Source organism: Sapajus apella, unplaced genomic scaffold (genome assembly GCF_009761245.1).
Source record: "Sapajus apella isolate SASKATOON/1434 unplaced genomic scaffold, GSC_monkey_1.0 scaffold2, whole genome shotgun sequence".
Lineage (NCBI taxonomy): Eukaryota > Metazoa > Chordata > Mammalia > Primates > Cebidae > Sapajus > Sapajus apella.
In genome coordinates, this window is record NW_022436942.1 from 48,404,958 (window position 1) to 48,431,089 (window position 26,132).

The 26,132-nt window shown below is 37.3% G+C and overlaps 1 long non-coding RNA gene and 2 pseudogenes across 1 annotated transcript; all 3 read left to right on the plus strand.

Annotated features, from left to right (window-relative positions):
* The first annotated feature begins 1,600 nt into the window (after positions 1 to 1,600).
* Positions 1,601 to 7,367, plus strand: LOC116564344 (annotated as a pseudogene).
* Positions 2,825 to 16,514, plus strand: LOC116564351. Its single transcript, XR_004274854.1, has 3 exons — positions 2,825 to 2,835; positions 9,076 to 9,078; positions 15,981 to 16,514. It is a non-coding gene; the product is annotated as an uncharacterized LOC116564351 (long non-coding RNA).
* LOC116527858 lies at positions 6,107 to 6,200 on the plus strand (annotated as a pseudogene).
* Positions 16,515 to 26,132: the final 9,618 nt, after the last annotated feature.

A 26,132-nucleotide genomic window follows, 5' to 3' on the forward strand; every position in this document is an offset into this window, starting at 1 on the left:
ACTCTTTTGACCACTGTTGCTTCATAGTAAGTCTGGAAATCAATTAATGTAACTTCCTCATTTTTTTTCTCATTTTTCAAGATCATTTTGGCTAGTCTAGGTTGTTTACATTTCTGTATACGTTTTTGAATCAGCTTGTCATTTTTTTTTTCTTTTTCTGAGACAAGGTCTTGCTCTGCAACCCAGGCTGGAGTAAAGTGATACAGTCATGGCTCCCTGTAGCCTCACCTTCCCAGGTTCAAGAGATCCTCCAACCTCAGCCTCCCTAGGAGCTGGGACTACAGGTGCATACTACCATGCCTGGCTAATTTTTGTATTTTTTTGTAGAGATGGGGTTTAACAATGTTGCCCAGGCTGGTCTTGAACTTCTGGACTCAAGTGATTCACCCACCTCAGCCTCCAAAAGTGTTGGGATTACAGGCGTGAGCTATAGCATCTGGCAGCTTGTCAATTTTTATTAAAAAAAAAAAAACTCCCTGGAATTTTGATTCAGATTACATTTAGTCTATTGATTAAATTTGGGGAGAATTGCCATTTTAACAATATTGAGTTGTCTGATTTATGAACATAGCTTATTTCTTTACTTATTTAGGTGTTCTTTAATTTCTCTCAACAATGAGTTTTAGTTTTTCATGGGGAGGTCTTAGATACTATTAAGTTTCTCCCTATTTTATATATTTTTGTTACTATTGTAAATGGTATATTTCAATATTCTTATTTTTAATGTTTGTTACTAGTATATAGAAATGTAATTAGTTTTTTGAACATTGACATATCATCTGACCCTGCTTAATTTGCTTCTGGCTCTAGTAGTTTTATTCATTTATTTTTCAGATTCCTTAGGATTGTCCACATACGCAATAATGTTGTGGCAAATAAAGACAGGTTTATTTCTTCCTTTCCAAAATGTATGCTTTTTTTTTTCTTTTCTTGACTTATTACAGCGGCTAGAATGTATAGTATCTTGCTGAATAGAAGCAGCAAGAAAAAACATCTTTGCTTTGCTCTCAATTTTGGGGCAAACATTTTCAGCCTTTTATCATTAAGTATGATGGCAGCTTATGTTGCTAGACTTATACTTAATTACATATTGCAGGATTTGGTTTGTTAACATTTCTATAGAATCATATTTATCTTCATTCATGAAGGCTATTACCTATACTTTTATTTTCTTGTAAAGCTCTTGTCTGACTTTGAAATCACAGTTATTCTGGCTTCATAAAATGGTCTGCCAATTATTCTTTCCTCCTTTATTTTCTGGAAGAGCCTGTGTAACATCAGTGTGTGTGTGTGTGTGTGTGTGTGTGTGTGTTTCTCCCAATGTTTGATGGAATTCACAGCGAAGCATTACAAGTTTCAATTGCCTAAGGAGCCTTCAAATTCAATCTTTTTCTTCCATCTAGCAAAAAACTGTTTGATGTTTGGGCCCCACTGTCATGTGCTGGGTTGAGAAAGTGCCCTCAGACAGAAAGCTGGGGAGAATGGAGGGTTTACTTTGTGTTTTCCTGCATTCAAGGATTATAGCCATGCAGGCCTGGTTGTACAATGCCTGGAAACCTTTGCTTCATATTTTGTCCAGTTTTATGGTTTTGTATGGCTGAAGCGTAAAGCCAGTAGCCACTTTTTCAATCATAGAATTGAAGGCTTAGAGTGATGTTTTGTAATGAAAAACACATTGTGTCAGTCTTTGGCTCCAAATTCACCATCCAAGTGGAGTGCCACCTTATTCCAAGCAAAATTCCAGGTATTTTATATGGCCAATAAGACCACACATGAGCTGGCCCACTACTATCTATCTTATCTACTACCATCCTTCCCCACACTTTGCTTTAGCCGTGCTGACCTTTCTACGATTCTTTACCATATCAAGCTTTTCCACTTGTTCGCTCTGCCTATAAAGCTGTTCCCCAAGATGCTCCCATGATTTACTCACTCTCTTTATTCGTGTCTCAGTTCAAATGTTGCCTCCATAGTGTGGCCTTCCCTGAACATATGACAGAGAAGTCTTGCATCCTTTTCATACTGTATCATCTGATGGTGCTTGACATACTTTCACATGTCTTAGCACTTTTTGAACGTATATTATACACTTTATACCATCTTTCTGACATTTACAATTTTCTGTTGCAACTTTTCAGCTCTGTTTTTGTAGCTCAAAATAGCCATAGACAATATTTAAATAAATGGGTGTGGCTATGTTTTAAAACAATTTTATTTACAAATAAAAGTGAGCTGTAGTTTGCCAACTCCTGGTCCAGGCAATCAATACATTGTCTCTGACTTACACGTATATGACCTAAAGTTATCTCATATGCAAAAATGACCTTTTTTATAAGCATGGTAGCTTATCCATTATGGTTATAGACAGCCCTTGTATAATCTCCAGACCTCCTGTAGCTTCTACTGCAGAAAATCTATACTTAAAAAAAAAATTCTTGTTTTTCTTTTATAGGAGCTCATGCCTCATTCCTATAGTAGAAAAATACTTTAAGCTTTTTGAAAAACTTTAAAGGTAATGTTAAAAATACATCACTCATTCACATTTTGAACTTCTTTGTATGTATCAATTAGCAATGCTTTCAGCTGCAAGTAACAGAAAACCAGACCAACAATGACTTAATCATCAGTACAGTTTTTGTTTTCTTAATGAAAGTCTGGAGGTAGGTATCAGTTCAGTGACTTAATGAGGACCTTGGATCTTTTCATTCTTCTATTCTACCACTCTCAGCTTGTTGGCTTTTGTTTTCCACCTTAAAGCCTCAGGAGGACAAGATGTTTCCACAGCTTCAAGCATTGGTTCCTTACACAAGTGTGCAAAGCAGAAAGGGAGGAAAAGTGTCAAAATACCTTCTCCTTACATCCCCTCTCTTTTATCATAAAAGAAAATCTTTGTCAGAAACCTCCTGGCAGACTTGTCTTGCTTCTTACTAAGATAAACTAGGTCACTTTCCTCTGCTTAGGTCAATCACTTGGAAAAGGAAATGGAGGTTCTATGACTACCTTAGTTGAGGGGTTGACAAACTATGGTCTGTGAAACAAAGTGAGCCTTGGGCCTGTTTCTATAAATAAAGTTTTATTGGAACACAGCCATACCCATTCATGTTTATATTCTCTATGGATATTTTTTTTTGCTGCAATAGCAAAGTTGATTATTTGTGACAGAGGCATATTTACTACCTAGTTCTTTACAGAAAAACTTTGCTGTCCTCTGGCTTTGATTATAATTCATGCCCTAAGGCTACCCACAAAATCAGGACTCTTTAAACAAAAAGAATCAGGAGTGGCTCTTAGGAAGACAACTCATAGTGACCCCTATTATTGTTTATAATCATTTATATGGTATGCTAATGCAAATTCTAACAAATGGCTAACAGATGTACTTTTTGAAAGCTCTTTTTCAAATTCTCAGTTTGAGCCCTTCACCTCTTGTTTCTATTGTCATTCTACCCAAACCTTAATAACATCCCTAATGTTTGATCTCCTCTCTCCCAAAACTTTCTTTCAGGCTTTAGGAATTTAAGAAGAATTCATCAGAGTTGAAGTCTCTGGAGGGAGTATAGTATAGGATTCAATTATTGAGTAAAACTGAATTTCAAACTTTTTAATTCTGCAACACATGATAAGGGTGCCTCCCTGCTTTGCGCAACTCTCTGTAGATTTCCTCCTCTGGCAGGGCGCTGTGGGTCTGGCTAGTGTTTTCCTTGGGGTCTGAGTTGTTCTCCTCAGAGCTGAGGAAGAACACTGGAAAAAAGTATCCTTTAGAGATTTAGAGATATTGATAAGTAAGTAGAAGATACGATACCAAATACTGGTTAAGGAGATATGTCAATCTTTCAGAAAGTTTGAAGCAGATGAAAGGAGATGATGGAGGCATTTTCTGAGCTATATCAAGTTCAGGTTCCGTAACTATCTGTGCAGCTTGAGTTGTAGCCAGTTATAGGAGCCTATGAGAGTACATAGATTTTTCTTTTTTAAAAATATATATATGACTACACAATTTCCTCCTTCTTTACCCTCCCAGATCCTATAGCTTTTCATCTAGGTATAACAACAGGCATGTTTAAAAATAGAGGCACTGGGAAAGGAAAAGGGCTCTGGGATGTGAAGTAGACAGTTTTACTTTTGTTCAACAGCCACTAGAAATTAGTTTCAGCTTTTCAGATCTAAGCTTATCGAGAGGTTTAACCTGCAGTTTGATGAAAAATTTAACCAGTGTGAAATTTTGGAATACAGAATATCTATGAGAGAGGATATACAGACCTTCTATGATCTGTTTTGTGGCTGAAACTCTGATTCAAAGAAGAGACAATTCAATTGAGTTTGTGCCTCTAATTGTGCCTCCCCTTTCTTGGGAATAATAGCCCTGTAGGGCAAGGGAGGATAAATAAGAGCTTCCAGGGTTAAACTTAAAAACGGGACTATTTAAGCCCCTGGACCTCTCAGCCCTCCCATGTCCCCATGCTCATGCCCTCTCTACTTGGCTGTCAAAGATCTGCTCTTGCTGCACTGTCACTCTCTACTCTCCTCCCCCTGCTCAGTTGGCTTCAGTCTATCCACCCTCCTGTCACTGCAGCTGCTACCATTTCTGTTTTCAGAGAGGTGTGGAGGGGTTTCCTCCTCACCACTGCTCACAGCTCTGTTTTAGGATCCCTCTGTTAGCCTGCCTCTTAGCTTACAGGCATTCTGCCAAAGAATCTGGAACATTTCCTAAAGGAAGGGTAGAAGTGAATTTGAGTGACACAACCATATGTCACCTAAAACGTTTTCTTCTTCCCTACTAATAATAGGTATCAGTAGAATTCTAGACATCTTGACCCTCTCCTACTTCAGGTGGGATCTGAAGAAAAGGTCATCTTCTTTTTTCGTTTTGCTGGAAGTATATCCATTGTGGTTTCTTACATTTTCCATCTCAATATTTCTCTTAAGAGCACTAGCAGGGGTGTGCTGAGCCCTGGCTGCCCTGATGGCCCTGTGGGCACTGACCCGTGCTCTGTGCTCTCTGAACCTGGCCCCTACCGCCATTACCACTCCTGTCTTGAGTCTGTTCCCTGCCTCCCAGGTGATGAACAATGCCTTCCTCCAATGGCCCTCTGCCTTGATGTTGCTCCCCTGCCACCAAATCCTTACTTCTATGGGCCTTAGTACCAACTTTGTGTCTTGAAAGAGTCATAGCAAATACACTGTTAAACCAGTGAAGATGAGGAAGTCTGGGGGTGGAGACCACACAGGCCAAATCTCGTGGATGATATCGGCAGGAGCCACAAGCAACATTATCACATGATTGACTTTTGTGTTTCTGGCTTGAGGAGAAGACCGAGTCAGGACCCTTTGAGGGAAAGGTTATCCAAGTCTGCTACTATCCCTGTAGGTCAGCAGACATAGCTCTGGTTGCTGGAGGCAGCCAGAAACACTGGATTATCGCTACAGGAAACATGCAGGTTGGAGATACGATCCTGAACTCTAACCACATAAGCTGAATCACAATTGCTGCTCAGGAAGGGGATGCACATCCACTTGGGGCTCTGCCTGTGGGGACCCTCATCAACAACATGGAAAGTGAGCCAGGCCTGGGTGCCCAGTACATCTGAGCTGCAGGGACATGTGGTGTGCTACTGCGGAAGGTGAATGGCACAGCCATTATCCAGCTGCCCTCTAAGAGGCAGATACAGGTGCTGGAAACGTGCATAGCAACAGTAGGCTGAGTATCCAACACTGATCATAACAAACGGGTCACTGGCAGGGCAGGTCACAACTACTGGCTGAGCAAGAGGCCTTCCAGTGGGCCATGGCACCACAAGGGGTGCTGGGCTGGACGAAAGATTTGGCCACTACCCTTCATGAAGAGTTCTGTGAAGCTGCCTTCTGCTGCTACCCAAAGCTGATATCCCTGTACTGTAATAAAATGCCTTCCTCTCCTGGGGGGAAAAAAAAAAAAGCACTAGCAGGTTCTTGAGCAGCTAGAACCCTTGGAAACCTGTTGTTTTATCCCAAGTTTCCAATATGAGTATAGCAATTAGATTCTCCTTCCCGTCTTTTCTCTTTCCCTGGCCCTCAAGGTGCTTAAAATAAAGCCATTAATATTTCATGTTAAACCTTGGTTTTTATCATGCTCACTTCAGCAGCACATATACTAAAATTGGAATAGTACAGAGAAGATTAGTATGGATGACATGCAAATTCGTGAAGTGTTTCATATTTTTTAAAGAATGAAATACTGTTATTTACAGCAACCTGGAGGGCAATATGTTAAGTGAAATAAGCCAGGCACAGAAAGACAAACACCACATACTCTCATTTATTTTTGAAATCTAAAAAGTTGTTCTCACTGAAATAGACTAGTGGTTACCGGAGGATGGGGAGTATAGGAAGGAGAGGGAGATGAAGAGAGCAGTGGTCAATGTGTACAAATTTACAGTTAGATAGGAGGAATACTTTCTCATGTTCTTTTGCATACTAGACTGGAGATGACAGTCAAATAGCTAAAGGAGAGGTTTTTGAATGTTCTTATTACAAAGAAATGATAAATGTTAAAAGTGATGGCCATGTTAATTACCCTGATTTGGTTATTACACAATGTATACATATGCAATCAAAATATTATGCTGTACATAATATGTATAATTAGTATGCATAAATCATAAATTAAAACAAAAAAACCTTGGTTTTTATGATATTGAAAACATAGCTCTATGTATTTTCTAAAATGCCACCTATATCCTTCCTATTCAGAGCATTTTGGCTTTAACACATATTGGTCAACTTCAGACTATAGAGGAGGAGCTAAAAGATGAGGGGTTGGTTTTGGAGGTAGGGGAGACCCAATGCTCATGGCTCTGGGATTTAGTCATTTGTTTACTTATTGGACTTTTAAAAAATAATTGCAACTTTTATTTTAAATTCAGGGTATACATATGCAGGTTTGTTACATGGGTAACATGATGCATCATGCTGAGTTTGAGGTATGATTGATCCCATCAACTAGGTACTGACCATAGTACCCAATAGTTAGTTTTTCAGCATTTGTCCCCCTTTCTCTCTCCCTATCCTCTCTAGTGGTCCTCAATGTCTAGTAGTAAATATTTGCTATGTCTATGATTATATGTTAATGATACTGGAGATTATACATGTGTAAGAGGCATGGCTAATGCTTCAAACAGTATAGAGAAGGGAACTATTTATATAAAACTGAGAGGAGTTAGAATAAAACCTATGTACTTAAATTATAAATTTGGAAATCTTCCCTAAGGAGATGATATTTGAAGTTTTACAAAACACATTTATTCATTTAGTCATCAAAAATTTGTTAAGTACCTATGTGGTAAACACTTCTAGGTCTTATAATAATTAAATATGAGTGAATGGGAATGGGGAGTTATTTGTTAATGACTGTAGAGTTTCAGTTTTATAAGATAAAGAGTTCTGGAGATGGATGGTGATGGTGGTTGCACAACAATATAACTGTTCTTTTTTTTTTTTTTTTTTTTTTGTGATGGAGTCTTGCTCTGTCACCTACGCTGGAGTACAGTCACATGATCTTGGCTCACTGCAACCTCTGCCTCCTGGTTTCAAGTGATTCTCATACCTCAGTCTCCTGAACAGCTGTGATTACAGGCGCCTGCCACCATGCCCGGCTATTTTTTTTTTTTTTTTTTTTGTATTTTTAATACAGGCAGGGTTTCACTGTGCTGGCAGGCTGGTTTCAAACTCCTGACCTCAAGTGATCTTCCCACCTCTGCCTCCCAAAGTGCCTGAATTACCGGCATGAGCCACCACGCCCAGCCATAACTGTTCTTAATACCACTGAACTACACATTAAAAATGGTTAAGATAGTGTATCTTATATTATGTATATTTAAGCATCATAAAAATTGTAAAAAAATAACAAAATAGATAAATGAATAAATAATTAAAAATATGAGTAAACAAAACAAGACTTTTGCCCTGTATGGAGCTCATAATCTAGCAGAGGGCAATAGACACTATATATTATATTATTTATACATTAGGAGGCCATAAATGCTAGAGGAAAGGTAAGGGGGATTAGGCACCCAAAGGTGAGTTGCTATTTTAAATAGAATTGTCAGAGTAGTCCTTCTTACTCTTTGACCAGAGACATGGAGATGATGGAATTAGCCATATAAATACCTGAGTTCCAAAGCAGTGAGAACATCCAGGGCAAAAATCCTAAGGTAGGAGCATGCCTGGCATATTCTAGGGATATCAAGGAGGCCAGTGTGGCTGGGACAGGGTGGGGGCAGAGAGAGAGAGGTAGGAGTTGAGGTTACAGAGGTAAAGGGAAGTATGATCGTATGGGTTTTTGTAATCATTGGAGGGACTTTGGTTTCTACTCTAAGAAAATGGGAACAATTGCAAAGTTTTAAAAAGGAGAATGGATGATGGACATGTTTTAAAAGGATATTATTTACAGAGAGAATAGACTCAAGAGAAGAAGTAGGGGACCTGCTTAGGAGGCTGTTGTATTAGTCTTTGGGTGAAAGATTGCAGTGGCTTGGACTAGAGCAGTAGCAGTGTCTGTGGTGGGAAATGGTTAGGTTTTTAATATATTTTAAAGGTAGAGACAACATAATTTCCTAAAGCATTGGACACAAAGAGGAAAAAAGAGGAGTCAAGGATGACTCTAAAAGTTTTTGACTTGAGTACCTGGATTGTTGGAGTGCCATCATAGGAGCAGCTTTGAATGAGCAGGTTTCTATATGGGGAAGATCAGGAGTAGTTTAGTTTTGAACACATTGAGTTAGCTCTGTTATTACAATTTGGTTTTTAAGTTGCACAACTGAGGGCCACGGAAAGCATGAGTTAATGGTATAGTATCTTTTACATAGTATTGGCTCAGAGTAGGTGTGTCCTTTTAGATGTGGAAGGAAAAAGAGGATGTAAGATTGTAAGAGCTTTGTCACTGACTCATGCTTTTCATGACTGTCACTTGTGCAACTTAAGAAAATTAACTGTAATGATAACAGAGCTAACAATATTGAGCTGTTACTGTGAACAAATAGATGACATGTTAACTTATGCTAATGCATATAATCGTAGGAAATGTTAAATTGCAGTTAGAGGGTAGTGAGATTCCCGTCCAAGTTCACGGAACCTGACTTCTGTCTTGGGACTGCAGGCTGAGAACCCTGGAGTGTTTTTTAGTTTACAAATATCCCTGGGCCTAGATTATTATCCTTACAGCAGTCTGAGCAGTGAGATTGTCCCATTCATGCTCAGAAGTTGGGAGTGGCTTGCCCAAGATAACAACATTAATTGAACTCCAGGTACTTTTTTTTTTTTTTCTAAATACAAGGCCAACGATTTCTCAATGTTCCCTGCCACCCAACTTTTCACTTTGATCATTTAAAAACTTACAAAAATGTTAGAATAGTATAGTATGATGAACACTAAATACTTTTAACCTACTTCACCAACTGTTTATTTTGCCACATTTGATTTATGTCCTTACAAACACACATACATATACACATACACACAAACACACACAGTTAAACAATGAGAACACATGGACACAGGGAGGGGAGCACTACACACTGGGGTCAGTTGGGGGGAAATAGGGGAGGGACGGTGGGGGGTGGGAAGCTGGGGAGAGATAGCAAGGGGAGAAATGCCAGATGTAGGTGATGGGGAGGAAGGCAGCAAATCACACTGCCACGTGTGTTCCTATGCAACAATTTTGCATGTTCTTCACATGTACCCCAAAACCTAAAATGCAACAAAATAAATAAATGGGAAAAAAAAAAAAGTAAATTGCAGGAATTCTGTCACATCCTAGTATATTTAAACTGCATCTCTTGGGATTAAGAGCATTCTAGAGAACCCATAGATAAAATCACACACGTACAACCATTTGATCTTGGACAAAATTGTTCAAAATAAGCAATGAGGAAAGGACTTCCTACTCAATAAATTGTGCTGGGATAGCTAGCTAGCCATGTGCATAGGAATAAAACTGGACACCTACTTTTCACCATATACAAAAATTAACTCAAGGTTGATTAAAGCTTTAAATGTAAGACCTCTAGCTATGAGAATCCTAGAAGAAAACGTAGGAAACATCAATCTGGCCATTGACCTTGGGAAAGAATTTATGTTTAAGAATTTATGATTAAGAAGAAAGTATTTATGATTAAGTTCTCAAAAGCAATTACAGCAAAAAAATTTGACAAATGAGACCTAATTAAACCAAAGAGCTTCTGTACAGCCAAACAAAAAACAAAAACTATGAACAGTGTAAACAGACAACTCACAGAATGAGAGAAAATATTTGCAATCTATGCATTTGACAAGGGTCTAATATCTAGTATCTATAAGAAATTTAAATAACTCAGTAAGCCAAAAACAACCCAATTAAAAAGAGGTCAAAAGACAGAATGGACACTTCCCAAAAGAAGACACACAATTGGCTAACAAACATGAAAAAGTGCTCCACATCACTAATCAGAAGTGTAAACCAAAGCCACAATGAGATACCATCTTACACTAGTCAGAATGGCTATTACTAAAAAGGCAAAAACAACAGATGCCAGTGAGGCTGCAGAGAAAAGAGAACACTTATACACTGTTGGTGGGAATGTAAATTAGTTCAGCCACTGTAGAAAGCAGTTTGGAGATTTCTCAAAGAACTTAAAAAAAACTACCATTTGACACAGCAATCCCATTACTGAGCATATATCCAAAAGAAAATAAATTGTCCTGCCAAAAATACACATGTCCTTATATGTTCATCACAGCAAAATTTATAATAGAAAAGACATAGAATCAAACTAGGTGCCCATCAATGGTGGATTGGATAAAGAAAATATTATATATATATATATTTTTTTTACACACACATACACATATATATGGTTTATATATATATGTGTATATATATATACACACACACACACAGACACACACATATGCATACATACACACACCATGAAATACTATGCAGCCATATAAATAACTAAATCATGTCCTTCGTAGCCATATGAATGCAGCTGGAGGCCATTATCCTAAACAAATTAACACAGAAACAGAAAAACAAATACTGCATATTCTCATTTATAAGTGGGAGCTAAACATTGGGTCTACATAGACATAAAGATGGCAACAATGGATACTGGGGACTACTAGAGGAGGGTGGAGGAAAGGTTGAAAAACTACCTATTGGGTACTATGCTCACTACCTGGGTGATGGAATCAATTGTACCCCAAAGCTCAGCATCACACAATTTACCCATGTAGGAAACCTGCACACATACTCCCTGAATCTAAAATAAATGTTGAATTAAAAAAAATGAATAAGTATTTTCTTCTACAAAATACATCTTTTGATGCCTAAGAAAACTAATAATAATAATCCAAAACCACCATTTAATATACCATCTATATCTAAATTTCCATAACTATCACCAAATGTCATTTATAGCTGTGTTTTTTTTTTCTGTATAGGAACCAATCTAGGATTATGTATAGCATTTGAGTATGGGATCTTTCATCTCATTTACAGGAATAGTTTCCTGCTTTTTTTCTTTTTTCTTTTCATGCTATGATTTTTTTTTTCTGAAGAGTCTAGGTCACTAATAATAAAAGGTGTCCCAAATTTTGTATTTGTTCAATTGTTTTCTCATAATTAGATTTAGGTTAAAGTATTTTTGGCAGGAAGAGTACACAGGTGAATGACAGGTTGCTCCATTGTCGGTGATACTGAGTTTGGTCACTTTAAGAGAGTTACTGCCAGATTTCTTCATTGTAAGGGTAAACTTTCTACTTTTTAATTGATAAGCTATCTGTGGAATGATACTTTGAGTCCAGGGTTTTAGCATTTGTTGATAATCCTTGCTTGAATTAATTACTACACTGGTGAATACAAAATTCTCATCATCTTCCTATGCTGCCTATAGATGTGGAGTTCTGTTCCTGAAGCTGTACTTCCAGTATTCTGAAACCAGTGTGTCTAGTGTGCTCCACTGTGGATACCATGATGCAGTGGTGGAAAGAACAAGAGGTGAGTCATAAAATCAGATAACAGATAAAATGGCAGATCAGGTACTGGCTGTGTTCCAGAAATGTTGGGCATGGCATATTATTGGGAAGCATAAGAGCTAGTTTGGTGATACTGAAGTTTCAATTCTGTATTTTTTGGGTGGTCACAATTTCTGTTTTTCATTTGTCAGCTAACTTTCCTTTCAAAATAGTTTTTTTTTGGGGGCGGAAGGGAAAATAATTAAATGAACAGATATTTGATATAAATCTATTTTTAACCCCTTTATTATAGTTTTCTGTTCTCTGTGCATTTTTCCATTTGTTTTTTCTTCTCTTTTCTTTCTTTAGAGACCTTTTTTCTTTTAAAAAATCTACTCAAAATTTCCCTCTGAATTTTCTATTTTCTCAATTTACCTCTTCTAATTAATCAGACTCTACTTTTTCTTCAAGTTGATCAGTGCTTTCTGCTCTTCTAGGTAGGATGAGGCCTTCAGAAATTATATGGCAACTTTTAATTCTCACATGTGATGCCCTAGGTTCAACTTTTCATGTAATAAAACATCTTATTTTAGATAATGTTTATTTTAAAAGACATTACAACGTATTATCAAACAAACATTGATGAGCTTAGTTGTCTCAGCACGACTCTGGCTATTTTAAAATACATTATTTTGTTAACCACACCCTTTCACCTTTTATAAAGCTGAAAAATAGGAAGTGCTTCTTCTTTTCATTTTTTGTCTTGGTAGTTTCTAACCACATTTTTGCACTGTGGTTTCATGTAAGCAGTTGTTGATAATCAACTGATAAGTGTTGTTATGTACAAAAGTCGTGCTTATGAGGTATGGAAGTGAGTGAAAGAATATTTGCGACAATGTATATTTAACTCTGCAAATAACATGCTCCTATGGAATAAAAGACAAATGATTTTCTCTAATTTTATCACCTGTCCAACAAACAGCCCTTTGGATATTCTAAGATTATCGCCATGATCCACTTTACAGTTTAGTGGTAATACTGTAGTATATGACATTGTATTAAATAAAAAGATGTAATATTGATTGATATGATTTTTATATTTAATTATCCGAACTGAAGTTAGAAATTAAGCTCACACACAAGGATGGGAGAAAGCCTTCTGTGGTGGCGATTGTCAATGTCTTTCAGTGGTTTGGAAGAAAATTGCTGAAGGGGACTTTGGCTCTCCCTCAGGGATGTCCTTGACCCTGCACCTGCCACGTTGTTTTTCCAGACAAGAAAGGCTGTTTTCTTCCAAATGTGAATTTAATCCCTGTGTAAACCTTCTGAGGCTAGAAATTCAGGCACATTATATAGGATAAATGATATTTTAGAAGAATTTGTTGTTTGAAAAAGATCAGTTTTCAGCCTGTTTAATATACCAAGAATTTCCTAAACTTAATTGCCCCTGGAAAATATCCTTCATACTGAATAAACCCCCCAAACACAAAACATGTTAAAACAAAACAAAACAAAACAAAACAGTGGCACATGTGTTCTGTAGAATTCATTTTGGAAATTGAAATTTAGTGACTTTATTTTGGAAGTTAAGGTCTATACCAGATAGCTTTTGAAAGCACCTTTAATCCTAACAATAAAATTCCAGCATAATATGTTAGCAAGATCTTGTGTTCAACATTGTGTTATAATATATTGTAGATACACTTTTGCTGTAAGTAAAAAAAAAATCATTTACTAATGTAAATGCAGTTTTAAGGGGAATTAAAAATAGTTATCGTTATATGATATTTTATGGATGACTAAAAATGAGCTCATTTTGAGTGGAAAGACTGGTTTTATGACTCAAATTTTTAATTATAATTTAAAAAAGCATTTTCTTGTAGTTTTTGAAATTAAAAAACAAGAAAAAGTCAAAAACTGCCATTGAAGATTTTCTGAGGTCCAGGTGGCACTTTTCAGATGAAACTTTGAGAAACATTATTGTGATATTTTAAAATAATAAAATGCTAAGATAGTGCTATTGTGTAGTCAAAATGTATAAGCAATTGGTAGGAACACAAATGCTACAGAATAGTTGAAAATATACAAGACATTTATTTTGTTTCTTAGAATTTTTTTTTCATCAACCCTTGTTTCTTGGTCTAAACCAACCCAGGGACCAAAGTAATATTACAATGACCGAAAATAGGAATTCTCTTTTTTTTTTCTCTTGTGTCTTCTTCTTAAGAAGAACAGTCTTCCTATACTCCTCTCAAATAGTTATGGACGTCCCTAGAATGTGGTCTCACAAAGATTGGGAGCTAGTCCTTTTGACTTCTATGTGGGTTACTTCATTTTCTTCCTTTTTAAGCCATTGTGGTGATGACATCAAAAGTGGCAATTATGTCACCCCTACTCACAAAGTCACTGGTGTTAAAGTCACTAGCATCATCCTCTTTAGGTTGCTGTATGTCCTGTTGGTCAATGTGGATAAGTGACAGCTGCATCATCCTGCTATTGCTAAAGTTACCTACAGTGATAATGAAGTTGTCCAGCACTCTCAATGACCCACTGAGATTTTGGTGGGTAAAGTTGCCTCTTCTTTTCAGATTTTACTCATCACAGTAAACAGGACTCCATGGGGCTTAGCTGGAGAATTATTAGTGGCCACTATTATCTGATTGGCTTTTGATTTTCTCTGCCCTCAGGATGAATTCTTTTCCTGTAGACATATCACCTCTCAAATAAATAACAGCCTAGAATTCCTGTCCTACAAGTTCTTCAGGTATGTCCAGACATAAATATTTGCCAAATATATTAAGAAATATCTAGCAAATTTATGGGAAGACCAGTTATATTCAGCAGAGAACAATTAAAAAAGAGAAACTAACTGACTCCATAATGCCAATAAAGTAAGTTTGTGTTATTAGACTCCAAAATTATCATGGTCTTTATTTAATCACCAGAATTCTTATTGACATTGTTTTCTTTATTCTTAACATTCCTAATGTCTCTTGATGACTTTTTATTTCTGTTGATTTGAATATTTATATATTCAGAATCATCTTGGGTCTCATAGCTCTAGATCTGGTGGAATACATTTCTGTAATAATTTTTAGCAATATGAAACATTCCTTGAAATCCAGTGTTTCTATGGAATCTGTTAGGTGAATACAGTGGAGAGCATATTTTTGAAGATTAATTGTAAGAGATGTTACAAATGTTAGTCCTCTTGTTTAGAAGAAGTTACAGAGTCCTGGCCAGGTGCCGTGGCTCATGACTGTAATCCCAGCACTTTGGGAGACTGAGGCAGGTGGATTGCTTAAGCCCAGGTGTTCCATACCAGCCTGAGCAACATGGCGAAACCCCATCTTGACCAAAAAAAAAAAAAAAAAAAAAAAACAAAAATTAGCCAGGCACGGTGACATGGACCTGTAGTCCCAACTACTTGGGAGGCTGCAGTGTAAGGATCACCTGAGCTCAGGGAGGTTGAGGCTGCAGTGAGCTGTGATCATGCCCCTGCATTACAGCCTGGGTGACAGAGTGAGACCCTGTCTTTAAAAACAAACAAACCTCCCCTCCCAAAAAAAACCCCTACAGACACAAAGTTATGGAGTCCTATGAAATGAAAGGAAACCTTTGAAAGGGCAGGTGGGTTTGAGGCTGGACCACAGACATATTTGGAACCAGGAACTCAAATTATGTCATCATTAATACATTGCTGCTGATACTTTTGTGTGTTAGAAAACATATTCGCCAACAGCACTTGAATTTTACATATGACCACTTTAGCAATCTAGACTCTCTCAGTTCTATTTCTAAAAATCCTTAGAAAGGACTCCTATTATCCAGCTTGTGACACCTTAGACCTGTTACAGGTTGAATTATGTCTCCCTAAAAAATGCTAATATTCTAACCCCAAGTACCCGTGAATGTGGTTTTTCTTAGAAATTGGGTCTTTGAGCTGTGCAATGAGAACACATGAACACAGGGAGGGGAACAACACACACTGGGGCTGGTGGGGTGGGGAGAGGGAGAGCATCAGGATAAATAGCTAATGCATTTGGGGCTTTAAACCTAGGCGATGGGTTGATAGGTGCAGCAGATCATCATGGCACAAGTTTGCATATGTAACAAACCTGTACAATCTGCACATATATCCCAGAACATAAAATATTTTTAAAAATTGGGTCTTTGTAGATTATCAAGTTCAGATCGTTCATTAGAGTGATCCCTAATCCAATAAGACTATTTTTTATAAAAGAAGGACAATTTTGACACAGATATAGGCAGGTATACGAGGAGAACACCAAGTGAACATGAAGGCAGAGATGAGGTGATACATTTGCAAGGCAGAGTGCCAAAGTTGTCAGCAAACCACTAAAAACTAGGAGAGGGGCATGGAGCAGATTCTCCTTCAAAGCCCTCAGAAGGAGCTAAGGTTGCCGACACCTTTATCTCGAACTTTTAGCGGCTAGAAATTGAGACACAAATTTCTGTTTAAACCATTCAGTTTGTGATACTTTGTTGCAGTAACCCTAGCAAATGAATACAGAACCACTTAATCGTGGGGGGTGGGGGGGTAGGGAGTGTGGGAGTGGGGGGGGGGTGGGATTTTGAGTACCATGGGAACCACATAGGTGGGTGAAAGTTGATTCTCAGAAATTGGTTCTGGGAAGACAATCTCATAGATTTTCACTACAGATCCCCCAGGACCATTTGTTTTGATTTGAAACTCAACTTGGACCAATGAACCTAAACATTTTGGCTATGGACATTTTCTTTTGAATGAGTTTGGTTAGGAATTGGGTGAATAATTAAAAATAAACTAAAAATTAATTTGCAGATATCATTATCTGATTGGCATTATATGTATCAGCACACAAGTTGCCCTAATGGTGGGGAAAGTAACAAGTAACAAGTCTGCTTTGCTCTAGAGCAGATTGATATCTGTAGATAAGTGGAACGTATATGGAAGAACCAATAATGTTTAAGAGTCTGCTGATAAAAGATGATGTTGAGTAAAGTGATGGATTCCTGTCTTAAAGGATAACTTTACTTATTATTTTCTTAGGCTGTATTGTAGTTGTTATATATGATATTCTTTAGTTGAGGCACAATTTTGTAATTACCACTCCCTCTACTCTTTCTCAACTTACTGTTCACTATAAGTGTTTGTATTCACCAGGTTGGACTTCATTAATAAGTAATTTACATCAGAATGAGTAAAGACTGTGTCCTTCTCTGCTTATGTTTTCTAATCTTGGAATGAGATACCTTAGACTAAATTAGGGATTGGGTAAATTATAACCCACAGGCCAAATTTAATCTACCACTTATTTTTACAAAGGCAGTTTTACTATAACACAGCTACACTCATTCATTTACTTACTTTCTATGGTAGATTTCAAGCTATAACAGCAGAGCCGAGCAGTTGCAACAGAGACTCCATGGCACAAAACCCTAAAATATTAACTATCTGGACTTTTACAAAAACAGTTTCCCAACCTCTGACCTAGGTAGCTATGTAAAGGGAGAAAAAGAGGTTCTGTTTTTGTTTTTGTATTTTTAATTAAGTCTACCAGGGACAGACTTATTAGTCTTTGGAGTAAAACATAATCCTCATGTTACTAATAACATGAGCTCCACATTTAAAAAATAGACTACATGTTTAAAATGCTTCATTTAAACTTGATTTTTCATTATTTATAGTTGTTTATAATTGGTAATTATTCAGCTCTTCTAGTTTATTTTTTCTTTTGCAAATAACTAGTTACAGAAGTTAAAAATGGAAGGGTTGTCCAAAAGCATCATGTTTTTGAGTTTTTGATCTAATGTTTCTTGAAGCCAGAAAGATATTTGTGCTCTTTGTCTGTGGCTTCGTTTCCTTAGAGGAAATCACCTGGGGTAGATAACAGCAAGTTCAGTATATTCTTGTTGCTCAACTGATTAGTTGATTGGTTTGAAATAACAGAAATAACGGACAAAGGTATTTCTATTTGGGAAATTTTTTTTGAGTTTATAATAATGTGACCCTAGTAAGTTACTTAATCTCTCTGAACTTCAGTGACCTTCTCTGCAAAAGTACTACCTATTACATAGTGTTATGAGGAGTAAATGAAATGGTCCATTTAAAGTGTTTGATAGAGTATCTTGTGCATAATTAGAGAATAGTACATTTAATTCTTGTTATTATTGTTGTTGCTATTATTATTTAGCTACTGTTTTAGGCTGAATATTTGTCCTTTCCAAAATTCAGGTGGAAAATTAATCCCCAATGTGGCAGTACTGACAAGGGACTTTTAAGAGGTAATTGGGTCATGAGGGCTCTGCCCTCATGAATGGATTAATTAATGGATTAATGGGTTAATAGATTAATGAGCTATCACAGGAATGAGACTGGTGGCTTTATTAAAAAAAAAAAAGAAGAGAGACATGAGCTAACATGTTCAGTTCCCTTGCTATTTGATTCCTTGCACAGCCTTGGGACTCTTCAGAGAGTCCCTACCAGCAGGAAGGTTCTCACTAGATGTAGCTCCTTGACCTTGGATTTCCTGGCTTCCATAGCTGTCAGAAACAAATTCCTTTTCTTTATAAATTACTCAGTTTCAAATATTCTGTTATAAGCAACAGAAAATGGACTCTGACACTTACCATATCTTAATTCCTGTGTTACATTTTAGCTACATGGACTGTCATAATTCATTTATTTATTGTATTTCTTACTGGATTCCTTTGGATTCTCCAGAGAAACAGAACCTGTCGAGTTCTTAAATATAGATTATAAGAAATTCTGTGGAGGCTGAGAAGTCCAAGATCTATAGTCAGCAACCTGGATACCCAGGAGAAGAGATGGCATAGTTCCAGTCCAAGTCTGAAGGTCTGAGAATCAGGAGAGCTGATGGCCTAAGTGCCAGTCTGAGTCCAACTTCTAAGGCAGGAGAAGTTTGATGTCTCAGCTCAATGATAGGCACAGACAGCGAAGTCTCCCTCACACCAACTTATTGTTCTATTCAAACCTTTAAAAGTTTCGATGAGGCCCACACACGTTGGGAAGGTCAATCTGCTTTACTCAATTTACTGATTCAAATGCTAATCTCACCCAGAAAATTGCTTATGAACATACCCAAAATAATGTTTAATGAAATATCTGGGCCACCTGTGACCCAGTCAAGTTAACACATAAAATTAACCATCCCAAGTTCATCCTTTGTCAGTTTGGTAACCATATGCATCACCTTAAAGCATACTTAATAACCAAATAAAGACAATAACAAAGTAATAATTCCACCTAACATGATAAAACTATCTTGCGTACAATTGGCAATGCACTAATCCTTTCCCCAGGTAAAGTCTTTGAGTGATGTTTACTTTTCTCCTTGTTATCTCATAGACTAAATACTATGATGTAAAATTAATAATACTTAAATACTATGATATAAAGTTAATATATTTTATGTTACATGATACATGAATAAGAGAGGGAAGGAAAAAGATAATCGCTTAGTGTATATTAATAAATATGCTTATATATATATATATATATATAGTTGTACACACAAACACACTAATAACAAAATGAGGAGGAAGTATTGTGACAGTTACAGTCCTCATTTCTGTTATTGGTCACATGGTTGTAGCTGGTACTTAGACCTTCATCCACTACCCATTCTGTATTCCCTTTGCCTTCAGCAAGCACTCAGCTAATTGTGGTTCTTTGAAATGACCCAAACCTGTACTACTGAAGGGTCTGGCCTTAGTAGTCCTGCCTGGATTGGGTTTTTCACTGACCTTAATAACAGGGCATAGTAATACTAGGAAAAGTCCTAAGGGATCTCCTATATTTCAGATATACTCTTTCTTATCTCCACTGTAGAATAGCAACCTAATTTGTTCTTGATAGTCAGGATCAATCACCCCAGCCAGCACAGTAACTTCCTTCTTTGGCCTGTTTTTTCAGGGTCATGAGGGGTCCAAAGTGGCCAGATGGCTGTCTTAACTTCCAATTCAATGGAATCATTGTTATGTCTCCTGGTGGACACATTCTTCCTGTTGGAGCTAAGACCTCTGGAGTAGCAATGTAAGGTTGTGGGACTAGGAAGCAAATATTTTACTAGTAAATCATTAGAGATAATAGTGAGTGGTGCTACTCTCATTTTCACACCTTGATTACTAAACCTGTAAATTCTTGCTGTGGGTATGGCAGCACTATAGATTGGATGCTGATTCAGAGCATATACAGCCTTCTGGAGAACATTGCCTCAGCACCGTAAAGTATTGCCACTTAGCTGGAACTGTAATTGAATCTTCAAAACGTCACTATATTAACCCAGCTTATTCGGCATGATAAGGAATATACTGTACAGAACCAGCTGTAAACTTGGCCTTAGTCTTCTTTTCCTCTGATTATAATCTGATTGTAATATTATAATCGATCAACTGATTATAGGAAACTTCTCATGAGGCCATAGATGCAGGCTGGGAGAGAGAAGGCAATGTAGCAAGAATGGAAACTGAGGGCATTTGAGTCTCTTTTTCATATAACTTACTTGTGACTACAGGCCTTACTTTGGCCCAATCACTGTATTTCCCACTGACATTTTATGATGAAGTCAGGCTGTACACAACCAACTTTAGGCTTGGTGGGTCATATAATAACCAGTTCAGATGGGCAGCTCAGATCAAATGGTAACTTAGTGACCCATGGTTAAGGAAGGGTTCAGTTTCTATTAAGGCCCGTTAGTAGGCCAAGAGCTATTTCTCAAAAGGATAGTAATTATCTGAAGAGGATGGCAGAGTTTTGCTCTAAAATTCTAAGGTCCTGTGCTGTAATTCACCTGTAGGGGGATATTATTGGCACCAAACAGCATCCCCATCTGCCACCAACACTTCAGATACCATTGGATTTGCAGAATTATATGGTCCAAGTGGCGAAGCAGCTTACACAGCAGTGTGGACCTGTTATAAAGCCTTCTTTTGCTCTGGGGCCCATTCAAAACAAGCAGCTTTTTGGATCCCTTGGTCAATGGGCTGAAGAATACACACAAATGAGAAATATGTTTCTTCCAACATCCAAACAGGCCCACTAGGCATTGTTTCTTTCTTGGTTGTAAAAGGGGCCAGATGAAACAACTTATCCTTTACCTCAGAAGAGTTATCTTGACATGACTCATGCCACTGGGGTCCTACAAATTTCACTGAGGTGGAAGATCCCTAAATTTTTTAAAAATTTATTTCCCACTCTCTGATCTACAAATTTCTTACCGTCTAGAGTGGTTGAGATTTCTTATTAAGTCCTGTTGGAATAATGTCATCAATGTAATGGACTAATGTGATATCTTATGGAAGGGAAAGGCAATCAGGGTCCCTGTGGACTCAACTATGGCATAGTGCTGTAGAGCTGGTATACCTCTGAGGTAGAACAGTGAAGGTGGATTGCCAGACTTGCCGGCTGAAAGCAAATGGCTTCTGGTAGTTTTTACTAACAGGTATCAGGAACAAAGCATTTGCCAGATCAATAGCTGTAACAGCAGTTACCAGGAAATGTGTTAATTTGCTCAATCAATGGAACCACATCAGAGACAGCAGCTGCAATTGGAGTCACCATCTGGCTTAGTTTACAATACTACACTGTCATTCTCCAAGATCCATATGTCTTCTGCACAGGCGGGAAAGGGAGGCTGAATGGGGATGTGGTGGGAATCAACACACCTGCATCTTTCAATCATGGTGCAACCTTGATAGTGGCCCTAATCTCTGCAATCCCTCCAGGAATGTGGTATTGCTTTTGGGTTGCTATTTTCCTAGGTAGAGGGAGTTATAGTGGCTTCTGCTTGGTCTTTCATGCCATAATAGCACTCACTCCACAGATCAGTGAACCAATGTGGGGATTCTGCCAGCTGCTAAATGTATCTATTTAAGTTATGCATTCTAGAACTGGGAAAATAACCCATAAGATCATTTCAGGGACCTATTGGACTCACTGTAACATGGACCTTGGTTAAAACTCTATTGATCACCTGACCTCCTTAAGCCCCTACTCTGACTATTGGGTCACGGTGTTGTTTTGGATATCCTGGAATTAGTACTAGTGTCAATTCAGAGTTAATATCCAGTAATTCCTGAAGAGTTAGATTATTTCCTTTTCCTCAGTGCACAGTTGCCCTGATAAAAGGCCATATGTCTCTTTATAGAAGGTTAGGAGAAAGATTACAGCATAAATTTTTGGCAGTCTAATGAGGTCCTTCTTCAAGGGGACTTGGCTTCTTCTTCATTTAAGTGGTTCTGGGCCTATATAAATTGGCTCAGTTATTGAAACTGATTGAGGGGCTGTGACTCTCTGATTTATGATTCAGAGTTTTGTTCACTTGACCTTGAACTTTTCTCTTTATACAGATCAAGTAAGAATTTAGTAGGCTTCTTATCTATTTCACTTCTAGGTACAGCAAGATCAACCAGTCAATTACGTAGGTATGCATGAGTCAGACTATTCTGATTGCTGCTTTGACTCTGATCTCCATTACGATAACCACACCCACTTTGCGTTTGGTAGTTGAATGAATTCTGTTCCTCTAGAACCACTCTTGTTAAGAAAATATTATATATATTATATATTCTATTGGTTCTATTTCCCTGGAGAACCCAAACATAAAGAAAGATTAGATAGACAGATAGATTGAGCAAAGAACAGGTAACTATATCTATGATACTTTCAAATATTTTTGGAAAACTAACAAAGATAATGAGATTGGCTGTTTGCTACTGATGTCACTGCACAAAGTGGTGAAAGAAAAAGATAAGCTCAAGGATTTGGACTCCCACATCAAGCACTGCATAAATAATCTGAAAACTTCTGTGCGCCCTTAAGGAGACTCTTATTTCCAGTACAGTAGATATAGATTTACATGTATATGTAAACCTATTCTATCTCTGTCTTTCTCTATCTATTTATCTAGATTTATTATAAGCAATTTGCTCGTATAGTTATAGTGGCTGGGAAGTCCTAGCATCTACAGAGAGCAAACTGGAGACTCAGGAGAGCTGGTCCTAAGCCCAAGGGCAGGAGAATATGATGTCTCAGCTTGAAGACAGTAGGTTGGAGAGAACAATTTTCCCTCACTTTGCCTATTGGTTCTACTTAGGACTTCAATAGATTGGATGAGCCCCATCTACATATGGGATAGCAATCTGCATTGCTCAGTCTGATTGAAATGCTAATCCCATCCAGAAAGCCTTCATAGACATGCCCAGAATAATGTTTAATCAAATATCTGGGCACCACATGATCCAGTCAAGAAATTAACTATCTCCTTTACTATGTGCCAGCCACATGGACATATAGTAGCAAATATGACAAACACAGTTGTTGCCCTCGTGGAGCTTACATTCTAGTGGAGGTGACAAAGATAAACAAAGTTTCATGATAAGTTGTATAAAGAAAAGTAAAGCAGAGCTAATGGGTACAGAGAGACAGGCTAGGATAGAGGGGGCTGGGTTAGATAGGGTGGTCCTGGGAAGTCCTCTTTAAAAAAGTGACACTTTAGCAAAAACTTACATAAGTCAAGATAGCAAGCCATGTAAATATCTGAGGGGAAACCATTCTAAGCAAAAGGAAGAGCAATAGCCAAAGCTCTGGGAAGAGAATGATTTCTTCTGACATCAGTGATCATAAAAGTAAAGTGGGATTAGTTGACATGTTTTGGAGTTTTTCTCCAGTCATGTTCAATTGACAGTGTTTGGGCACGGAATAGGTAGAGACTTGGGTTTAATCAGGGATTTGATCAAACAAGGAGTAGTGTGAGGCAGTTGAGGATATTTGTAAGTGGGTAATTGGTGTAAGGAGGAAAGTGAGGTGATGCAGGGAAGAAGACAGTGAAGTGCTAGGAAATGTTAATTGCTTGGAGATCTCAACAGGAATGAAGAAGTTTTGGAGGGTTTCTAAGGCAAGTGTACAGAAATGGTAGCAGGTATTATTTAGGAAACCATGGTTGAAATCCTAAATTTGAAATTTCAGAGGTGCCTACAGTTATTGTAATAACAAGGATAGAATGGTAGGAGCAGGAGCTTGGAATAATTAAGGAAATGGTTGTTGGAAATAGAGAGCCTAGGCAATTAGACAGATATCTATAGGTCTGTTGAAGTTATTAAGAATGACGACAAGGGCAGTGACAGAGAGTCAGTGAGCCTTGTGTTAAATATTCCATATAGTTCTCATTCTTCACTGACTATGTTATGATTTGCTTGTTTGTGAGATTTGCATATTTCTGTTTGGAATATTCTTTCCATTCATTCTTCCAGTTTAGGTGTCGCTTTCTCTGTAAGGCCTGCACTGACTTTCCTCATATAGATTTACTTTCCTTTGTAATTATTTTTTTATGACTATAGTTTTTCATGACACCAAATTGTAGAGCATTCCAGTCTGGCAGATTTTTGAACAAAAATCACATAGACTGGAATGTCTCAGAATGCAGAGATTACATCTTATGCATCTTTGCATCCATTCAATAAACAGTTGTCAAGTGAATGCTTTCCTATTAGAATATTAACAAATTAAGGGTGTGGTTGTGTCCCGGAATATAGCACAGTGTCTAGTAATCATTTTCTAAAGAAAAAATAGTCAAGATTCATTGACAGTAATTATTCTCAAGTATCTACAGTAGTCAAATACTTGATAGCATGCACAACCCAGTTAACATTTGATTGCAATAAAACTTGGACCATATCTGAACTTTTCTATCTATAAATGCTTAAACCATACCAGCTGACTAATATAAGGCAAATGGAAGGTTGAACCAAAGTGAACATTTATAGTTAAACTTTAGGAGAGAGTTGAAGAGATTTAGATTCAAAGGCTGGGTCAGTTTGCATTAGAAATATGCTTGGAATTTCTTGCAGCTGCTGAAAGTGGGATAGCCTGGAGGTGTACAGATTGTGGAATGACAGCTGTTTTGTGGAGCAATAAAATCGAGGTAGCTCTTCTTAGTGTCAAGTTCTCCTTACCAAGAACACTGAATTTTTTCTAAGTCTGTATGGCAATATTCTAACTAATTCTCCTGAGGGAAATCTCATCAAAGAACTATTTATGAATTGCTAATATCCGAATTCTCACTCTTGCTTGTGCTTTAGAATTATTTGCAGAGCCTTTTCTCAGACAAATAAGCCCAGGCTGCACCTTCAGAGGTTCTGATTCAGCAAATGTTTTTATAAAGCTTCACAAGTGATTCTGATGCCTGGTTGACACTGAGGACCACTGAAATGGAGTCATATTCTGGTGAAGAACTGTATTTTGAATTATTTATTTTCCAAAATCCAAATTGACTGAAATCTTTAATGCTTATTAAAATATTAGAGAACTCCGCATTAAAAAGGAGTCAAGCTCTTTTGTGGGAAGGTTCACATTATGTTATGATTCATCCATTAGAAAGAAGCATTTTGTTTTCTGTAGTGCTGTATGAGTCAAACATTCATTTATATGGATAATTCCCTGAATTTCAGTTGTTGAACTTCATGACTAAGCTGTGAGATAATGATGGTTGTACACTGAGGTAGGCACTAAGAAACAACCTATTTACTGAGATAGAGAGGCAAAACACAGCATTCGGTATGCCTAGATGAAAACACAATCATTACCAATTTCTAAATTTATGGAAAATATTAAATTTCCAGATTTAAGACATTTTATCATTTATTTTAATTTTTTAACCACAAGAAATACACTTAATGTTATCACAGAATATGAGATAATTTTTGGATTCTGTGTTAACACATAATAGATTAACAGCAATTTTATGTCACTCTGAGTACCTCTTGCCTTTATATCTTTTTAGCATTTATGTAGCTTATACTTTATTATTTTACCTTAAAATTATTTTTATTTTCTCTGTATATTTACTCTTTAAAGATGGTGCTATCCTTTTCTATCTTGTTCTTTTTCCTTCTTTTATTTCTTGTAAGGACCCTTTGTAGTAGGTCCTTTTGTTTTTTTACCTGTGTATTTGGAGAAGAGCCAGGGCCTTTTACAAACATTACATTTGTACCAGAAGACTTAGGTTTGAATCCCTATGCTGCCATCCATGTGTAACCTTACTCAGTTTCTTTGAGGCTCAGTTTTCACAATGTTAAAACTCCTTTTGATGGTGATTATAATAAGGGCTCCCCAGGAATGTAGGATGATAAATGCAGAG